The sequence below is a fragment of the Corylus avellana genome, chromosome ca6 (assembly GCF_901000735.1).
Source record: "Corylus avellana chromosome ca6, CavTom2PMs-1.0".
Lineage (NCBI taxonomy): Eukaryota > Viridiplantae > Streptophyta > Magnoliopsida > Fagales > Betulaceae > Corylus > Corylus avellana.
In genome coordinates, this window is record NC_081546.1 from 9,524,055 (window position 1) to 9,532,646 (window position 8,592).

At 38.8% G+C, this 8,592-nt stretch overlaps 1 pseudogene; it reads left to right on the forward strand.

Moving 5' to 3' along the window:
• Positions 1–6,981: 6,981 nt before the first annotated feature.
• Positions 6,982–8,585, forward strand: LOC132183842 (metal transporter Nramp2-like; annotated as a pseudogene).
• The last annotated feature ends 7 nt before the right edge of the window (positions 8,586–8,592 follow it).

Below are 8,592 nucleotides of genomic sequence, written 5' to 3' on the forward strand. Positions count from 1 at the left end.
AACAGACACTTGTTTTTTTGACACCAAACAGAAGTAGAATAGTTATGATAGGTTAGTAATTTAAGAATTTATAATTTCTTTAAAATTGTAAGAAATTTTTATCTAAAAAAGCTAACTTGATTAAAAAAACCTACCATTGTAACGTATATTTTCCTTTTAGGCATTATTCAAATTTTTGGATTAAACGCGCTTTTCTAGTCAGAATATATATATATATATATATATATGTTTGGTAAAGATGTGGAAGAGTGAGGAGGAAAAATAATAAAAACATAAGGAGGGAGAGAGGGAGAGAGATTGCTATATTCTATTAAAAATGGGAAATGATATTTAGTACTCTTATACTACGGTCATACAACTATGATGATATGACAGTGAAAATCAACATTTGGATTAACAAGAACTTATAGAAATAAAAGTCAATGACTGATATTCGCTACCACATCATCATAGTTGTATGTCCGTAGTATGAGAGCCTACTAAATAACATTACTTAATAGGGATAGAAAAGTGCAAGGGTGAAGAAGGGAATGCTAGGTGAATATTATTTTTTAAACAAAGTAAAAAAGAAGGTGGCCATTATTTTGAACACCCGATTTTTAGAAAATAATATCAATTTAGGAGTAGAAGAATACCCAAAGAACACTTAGCATTTTTTTTTTTTTTTGGACATCGGACAGAACTAGAATGGTTATGATAGGCTAGTAATTGAAGTTGTAAAAAAGTTTAGGAAAGAGAGAAAATAACAAATATGGTAGAGAAAAAACTCTAACTGCCCAAGGCAAATAGAGGATTACTCTCAAAATATGAAAGAGTATTCTCCAAATTGAAGTGTTGCACAAGTTGGGTTGAAATAGATGAGGAAAACTGAATTTTGCCAAAAACTGATCATTTAGAATTTAACTAGTTGGAAATTCATTACAAATCAATATAAGTATGAAGAGATGTTTATTTTAATATTGTGATCCAGTCTACGTAATCATTATTTCGATACTTCTTATCGAATTAATTCAATTAGAAATAATTAGATACCTTTTAAGAGTATATGAAAGAATACAAGAAACATATATATCAAAACTCAACAAACTCGAACTTGAGAGTATTATCTGTATTATTATGTCATCCAATAAAGGTTTTATTTATTTATTTAATGGATAAACATTGACAATTGAATGATAAATCAAAGCAAAAAAAATTTACTAGAATTGGAACGAAAGTTGCATGCATTTGCTTAAATGATAAGCTAGCTTGCCTTTTTTTTTCTTCTTTTTTTTTTTTTTTTTTTCCTAGTATATATAATTTAAATAATTTCATTTGCTCTAGACTCTAGGGACCATGTTGGACCATGTTTCATTTTGGTAAAATAACAAAAGGGGCACATATTATTCTTATTGGAAGGCTCCTTAGTATTCAGTAATATTATTGAATTCTTTCCAAAAAAAATTATTGAATTGGAAAGGAATAAAAGGAATTTGTAGACTTCTAACGTGTTGGGTGGCCATGGCTTATTAACAATGGGTGACATGTTAATAAGGCAATCAAAAAAATGTCCTTTTCACTCTTGAATAGACTCTTTCTTTTTTTTCTTTTTTTTTTCCGTAGAAAATCAAAAGACAACTTTTAGCTCTAAACTTATTTTACAATATTAAGCGCAAGAACCTAACAAACCTAACAAATATATATATATATATATAACCTGCCACGTTTTAAATAAATATAAAGTTTCAGATTGTTTTATGAAAAAAAAAAAAAAATTTACATAATTTAAAAATTTTATAATTTCTTTGAAATTGTAAGAAATTCTTATCCGAAAACAACTAACTTGTTTAAAAAAACTACCAATGTAACGTATCTTTTTCCTTTTGGAATTACCCAAAATTTTGGATTACACTTGTTTTCTAGTCGGAGGCTATATATGTTTGGTAAAGATGTGGGAAAATGAGGAGGAAAAATAATAAAAACATAAGGAGGGAAAGAGAGAGATTGCTAGGGGTGGGCAAAAACCCGCCAACCCGCAAGCCTGCCTCGGTCTGCCCGGATTTGGTGATCTCTTTTTGCTAAAATGGGTTGGATTTCGTCCAACCTATGCAGGCTGGGGCGGGTTTCAGGTAGAAACAATTTTGGGAAGTAGGTACCTGCCCCGATCTGCTAATAAGCCCAACAAGAAAAGAAAAAACCCTACTTTTCTAGTTCTAGGTTCTCTCTCACACCTCTCTCTCCGCCTCCTTCTAGAAAAAGCCAAGCCTCCCTCTCTTTCTCGCCGCTCCCTCTCCCTCGCCAGTTGCGGCTCCCTCTCTCTCTTGCCGGTCGCCGCTCCGTCTCAACTCTCAGGTATCTCTCTCTTTCTCTCTCTCTCTCTCTCTGTGGGAAGTGTTGATTATGTTGGGTTGCAGTATCTCTCTCACTAACAGACTTGCAGGGTTGATTATGTTGGCCGATGGGTTGGATTTTGGTGTGTGATTCACGGTGAAAAAATAACACTACAAAATCCATAACACCCGCCCCGCAAAACTTGAAACCCAATGGATAGGGTTAATTGCATTTGAGTTACGGGTAGGTTTTTTCAAAGCCGCAAGGCGCGGGTTGGGTGGCAGATATGATCGATAGCTGACCCGATCCGACCTGTGCCCACCCCTAGAGATTGCTATATTCTATTTGATGGATCTACTAGGATCGTGCTTACCTCTAATCGCCAAATAATAAAAATAACAAACTACACAAGTAACAAATTAAAACAAGCACAGCGGAATGTCAACAACACTGCAAACACAACACATGATTTATTTATGAAGTGGAAAACTCTTTGAGCACCTCAAAGGTAAAAACCAATTTGGAGCAGTCAAATCCGAGAAATCACTATATGAAGATTCAGAGTTACAGACTAGACGATATTCATAACCTTGAAGACCTCTAAACTTGGTAAGAACAACAAGTGTCCTAGCTTGTCTCCCCTGACCATCTTCACAAAGTGCATTTCTTCACCGATCCTTCGGTAGACTTCTGTAATACCCCCGGCTTTTTAAATTGTTTTAAAAAGAGTTTTAAACCCTTACTCAACAAATAGCTTTTTAAATCAGCTCTAAACAGAAAACTCTAAGCCATCTCAGCATAACCCAAAAGCCCTCACACTTAACCATAGAGCCTTGAAGTAAAACCCAAGTTTAATCTTTTGCCCAGACGTACACTAGGGTTACCGAATGTACACTCTTGTTTTTAGTACCGGACGTACACCGGGGGACCACGCGGACGTATGCTTGACAATAGTACACATAGGGGACCACGCGGACATACACATGGGGCCACGCAGACGTATGCTCTTGTTTTTAGCGCGGATGTATGCCTGGGGACCACTAGACGTATGCTACTTTTGGGTTAACCCTTGGATAATACCCAGAACGTACACTGAACTCTTTTAACCAACGTGTAATAGTACTGGACGTCCCCTACTTTTTAAAATAGTTGGCAAGCGCCTCCAGCTTTTCTCCTCAATAAATACTAACCCCCACCACCCCTTTGAAGTCATCATCCGGCCCCCAGGCTCTCTATAACCACCCATTGTGAGTGCCTTGTGAGTTTTGAGAATTGAAAGAGAGGAAGAAGAAAGCTTGTACTCTGGCTATTTTCCAAGGTAATCCCTTAACCATTCTTATCCTCTTGTTGTCGTCCTTAAAGCCTTTTTGCATGTTTTGAGTTGCAATGGCACCATGTTAAAGTTCTTGCAATCTTTTTTACGAAAATCAAGAAAAGAGTTTTAATGTTTCTTTGATTGCTTATGTTGAATTTTCTTACGATGCTTGTGCTTATTTTGTAGCCTAGAAGGAGTTATAGTAGCTTCTAGATTGCATAGGAGCCTTGAAACTCCGTTAAGAGCTTTCGACCGAAATGCTTACTCATTGACCTGACGTACATTCCTCGAGCCCGGACATACGGTCAGAAGGTCAGATATCCACCTTCGCCCCATTTGTGCAACTTAGGTCCTAGTAACCCCCTATATTTGTTTAACCTAGTATCTTACTCGTAAGGATCCTCTAGTACTATGTGTAACGGTGTGTTATATTCCGTTATAGCAGGATTTAGCAATGTCGGAGGATTCAAACGAGCGTACGAGGTACGTAAACACTTACAAAACACTTCTTAAAAATGTGAGATATGCCAATTGACTGACCACGAGTATGATATGAGCATGTGTACATTTTTGTAATCACTTGGTAACTGCTTTAATAACTAGTTGATAAGATGCATTGTATGACATGGGCACCGGCACGTGTGGAATAATGGCAATGGGCTTACTATATAGACTTCATTCTATGGTCAAAGGTATGTGTGTGGGGGCTTTGGATACAATGGTTTCATGACCAAGGCACAACTATTCCCTAATGGGTGGTCACTATAGGATGAACATCATTAGTGGTGTGAGCCACTTGAGGTCAAACTCAGTTATGCCACTAATGGGATGAACGGCAGCGTAAAATGGCTGGAGATTACAGGCACCTCGGGAAAGCGCCAACCCTGTTGAGAATGGGTAATATCTCGAGTAGACTATACATGAGAGTTATGACCTATAAATCATTAGTTTTTCCTGCATTAAAATACTTAGGAGATTGCTGCCAGGAGTACACCAATTTTTTATTAACCAAACAATACTTTTATGGTGTATTAACAGAGACAATACATCTTTTTAAATGATTATTAAAACTGCACGTTTATTTATGTTTAAATTGGCTCAATCATACTAATTGTAAGGTTTACTTACTAAGTTGTTAGACTTACACTGTTATTACCCTTTTAGGAAGCATGCTCCTAGAACTCAAGAGTGGCACGGTTGCCACTACGGACCTTGCGTAGGATTCTCATGCTCTTATCAAGTTTGCTTTACATTATTATTAGTTGCTCCATGTTTTAATTTCGAGGAATATACTTGTCCATTTGATAATTCAATAGTTTCTCAGATTTATTTCACATTCCTATACATTAACTCTGATAATGCTTAGAGGGGCAATTTCCCTTTTAGCCATAAGTTGGTTTAATTGGGGTAATTGTCAATAACCCTCTTAGGTTAGTCAAGGCTAATTTTGGGGGCGTTACAACTTCCTTCTTCAAGCTCACCAAACCTACAATCTTCTTTTCATCAAACGAATCAAGGCAACACGCCAACAATCAAGAGAAAAGGACAGCCCAAAGCTATATCACGTCCTCTCTTGAATCAATCTCCCGAGACCCAGCACCCGTAGAGAAAAATTGAGACTTCTATCAATAAAACACAGAAAAATACTGCCCAAAAAGTTTGTAGAAAACAGAGCAGGAAATTCCTTAAATATGAGAACATTTCCGTCGCCACGTCTTAACAAGATACTTTCTCGTTACGACGGGAAGACCAAATTCGTAGATCTGAAAAATCCACGTCCTAACGAGAAAGCAGTCTCGTCCTAACGTGAAGAACAAATGTCTCATCTTCGTCACTTGTCTCATCTTAATGCCGCCTCGTACGAGAAAACAATAGCTTCAACATTGGTCTTGTTACATGTCCCGTCTTGACGAGGTTCCTCACGAGAACATAGTAGCTTCAGTTTCACTCCCGTCACATCCTCGTCCTGACGCAGATCCTAACAAGAAAACAGTAACTCCCCGTTACATATTCCGTCTTGACGCAGCTTCTGACAAGAAAACAGTAACTCCCTGTTACATATCTCGTCCTAACGGCACTCCTGACAGGAAACTAGTAATTCCCTGTTACATGACTTGTTCTAACAGGAAAACAGTGAGCTTCTTCAATGAGCCTCTTAGAGCCTAAAATCTATTTCCCAAAGTTTTAAACAAAAAGAAAAACAACAACAACAAGGACATTTACAAGACAAGTCATTGAATTAGGCCAACCCAAAACCTAACACTAATAAAAATGAGAAATGATATTTAATAGACTCTCATACTACGGCCATACAATTATAATGACGTAACAGTGAAAATCAACATTTGGATCAAAAAGAACTTGTAAAAATAAAAATCAATGACTGATATTCGCTGCCACATCATCACAGTTGTATAGCCGTAATATGAGAGTCTACTAAATAGCATTATTCATTATAAATATTTGGTGAGAAAGTGCAAGGGTGACAGAAGGGAATGCTAGGTAGCCTAGGTGTTCTTTTGGTCTTAGGTGAATATTATTTTTTTAAAAAACAAAAAAGAAAGTGGCCCTTATTTTTCTCACTCGAATTTTAGAAAATAATATTCATTTAGGACTAAAAGAATACTCAGAGAAAACCTAGCATTTACCGTAAAAAAATATCACAAAAGCAAACGCAATTGGATTGAAAAATTTGTTTGAAAATGATTGAGAGATTTATTCCATCATTGAAAAATTGTTCAAAATTGTCTCTACTCTAACCTATGGAATGACTAATTCTAGAATTACTCTACCCAATAGGATTAGAAAATAGAGAACGAAAAAATGTCTTGTATGAAATATGTATATTATTGTAGTAAAACTTTTTATGCTTTTCTTCTCAACACAAACTATCTTAATTGGAAAGCATTTTTTTTTTTTTTTTTTAATACTTTTGTGCCCAGAATACATAGAGCGGTGTCATTCTTTTGGCTCATTTCATTTTAATTTATGTTTTTTTTTTAGCACTAATTTGGTTGTGTTAAGACTTAGTATTGGATTATCCAACCTTTTTTATGTTCATGTTGTTTGCTTAAAAAAAAAAAAAAAAAAAAATTATGGCATTTACAATATTACCTGAATGCACGCATGAAGAACAATTGGCACAAAAATTCCATTTGGTTGGGGCACTTGGAAGAAGTCACTTCTGCAGGCTCACCCTTCCTTTTATTTCGTGGAAAATGACTGGAAAGCCACGCACCCCCTGCAGACGTGTCAATCTCCCTATGGGCACCAACCGGAGCATTGCAACATCTGGACACCATCGTAGTACATTTCCTACCCCCGCAAAACGCGGTATAAATCCAGCGCCCGCGCACGCCACGAGTCCATCCCCATCACCCTCTCCTGCTTAATCTGCAGCAGAGAGCAAACCATGAGCGCCGAGGCGCGAGAAGAGGTGCCCAAGGGCGAGGAGGAAGCGAACCGGTTGTTGCAGTCCCATTTCGCATCGGCGTCGGACGATGAGGAGGTGGCATTCGAGGCGCGGGAGAAGATCCTGATCGCCAACGGGGAAGAGTCGGAGACGGAGGGCGTGGATTCTTCCTGGGTCCCGCCGTTCTCGTGGAAGAAGCTGTGGATGTTCACGGGGCCGGGGTTTCTGATGAGCATAGCGTTCCTGGATCCGGGTAATCTGGAGGGGGATCTGCAGGCGGGGGCGATTGCGGGCTACTCGCTGCTGTGGCTGCTCATGTGGGCGACGGCCATGGGGCTGCTCATCCAGCTTCTCTCAGCCAGGGTCGGGGTTGCCACGGGCCGCCACCTGGCCGAGCTCTGCAGGGACGAGTACCCCAACTGGGCCAGGCTGGTGCTTTGGTTCATGGCCGAGCTGGCCCTCATTGGCGCCGATATTCAGGAGGTGATTGGGAGTGCCATCGCTATCCGGATTCTCAGCAACGGGTTCTTGCCGCTTTGGGCCGGAGTCATTATTACGGCGTCCGATTGGTAATCTTTTTCATTGGTCTTGCCAAATTTAATTTAATTTAATTTTTTTTTATTCTTCAAATGTTGCATGTTTGTGAAGTTTCTTGAAATGTAATGTGGTTGACATGAACACTGTGAACTTTGACTTCCTTTTTGTAGTTTTTGTTTCTGGGTTCTGGGTGTTGAACTTTGAAGTGGAATTGACACCCTTCCCTGTTTTTTTCAATTCATAGCTAAGGTTGATTTGCTTTTTTCGGTTGTTTCTGTGATGGACAGTTTCATGTTTCTATTTCTTGAGAACTATGGAGTGAGGAAGCTAGAAGCTGTGTTTGCGGTTCTCATTGCGACCATGGCTCTATCATTCGCCTGGATGTTTGCGGACACAAAACCCAATGGGAAAGAACTTTTAATGGGTAAAAATTTGAATATTATTTTGATGGACATTAAATCAGTCAGCGTGTTTCTTTTATCAGGTATCATCATTGGCCGGGGCCGTAGAATTTAACTGAATTTGATCCTCCTCGTAGGCATTTTGATTCCAAGACTCAGCTCAAAAACAATTCGGCAGGCTGTGGGAGTTGTGGGATGTGTCATAATGCCTCACAATGTATTCTTGCACTCTGCTTTGGTACAGTCAAGAAAGATTGATCCCAACAGGAAAGGCCGGGTTCAAGAAGCACTCAACTACTATTCAATTGAGGCATCGATTGCACTCTCAATCTCCTTCATGATCAATTTGTTTGTCACAGCTGTTTTTGCCAAGGGATTTTATGGTACTGAAAAAGCCCATGGTATTGGACTAGTAAATGCAGGGAAGTATCTTGAGGAGAAGTACGGAGGAGGACTCCCAATTCTTTATATCTGGGGTATTGGGCTATTGGCGGCTGGACAGAGTAGCACAATAACTGGCACCTATGCTGGACAGTTTATCATGGGAGGCTTTCTCAACCTCCGTCTTAAGAAATGGCTGAGGGCTTTGATCACACGGAGTTTTGCAATTGTGCCAA